Source organism: Sinocyclocheilus rhinocerous, unplaced genomic scaffold (assembly GCF_001515625.1).
Source record: "Sinocyclocheilus rhinocerous isolate Xijiao unplaced genomic scaffold, SAMN03320098_v1.1 scaffold10109, whole genome shotgun sequence".
NCBI classification, from domain to species: domain Eukaryota; kingdom Metazoa; phylum Chordata; class Actinopteri; order Cypriniformes; family Cyprinidae; genus Sinocyclocheilus; species Sinocyclocheilus rhinocerous.
The window spans coordinates 267-919 of NW_015630593.1; the positions used below are offsets into that span (position 1 = coordinate 267).

The window sequence follows — 653 nt, forward strand, 5'->3', positions numbered from 1 at the left end:
CTCTTACGTTTTATATAACAGCAGTTTTCCCACAAGCCGCCCAGAAGAAACTCATTTGCCACACACGCGCGCTATGGGATGAAAACCACAAGCAATTTTGGCAGAGAGAAAAAAGTACAAAGGCCTCAGAAGGCACAATTATCTGCACAGAGTGGAGTACAGCAAACTCCAACCATAGTCTGCAGGGTTCGAATCTGCGCGGGGAGAACCCAATGGATTTCAAGTCTATCGCCTTAACCGCTCAGCCACGACTACGCCTGACCAGTCCCAGTCCCTGGCCAGTCTGCCTGCTCTCTTGTCTGGTGGTGATCAGCACAGGCCAAGCTTCAAATACAAAATCCAGCTGAAGGATGAGGTGTAAAAAAGGGTTCAGCCGTCCCCATTGCTCAACGGCAAAGGGATGCCGTGACCCGGATTCGAACCGGGGTTGCTGCAGCTACAACGCAGAGTACTAACCACTATACGATCACGGCGTGCCACTCGCTCATCCGTGGCGACTACTGCAGCCCGAATACTCAAAACGCCTGCGGTGTCACTGCAGCCAGAATACAAAAAGCGCCTGCGGTGTGTTTCTCCATTTCAGAGGGACTGGGCATTTCGCATATCTATGCGAGGGATATGAAAGAAAAATGCACTGCCACTTATCCTCATGG

At 51.3% G+C, this 653-nt stretch overlaps 1 non-coding gene across 1 annotated transcript; it reads right to left on the reverse strand.

The window, feature by feature from the left end:
- Positions 1-401: 401 nt before the first annotated feature.
- trnay-gua (transfer RNA tyrosine (anticodon GUA)) lies at positions 402-473 on the reverse strand. Its single transcript has one exon. It is a non-coding gene; the product is annotated as a tRNA-Tyr (tRNA).
- Between the last annotated feature and the right edge of the window lie 180 nt (positions 474-653).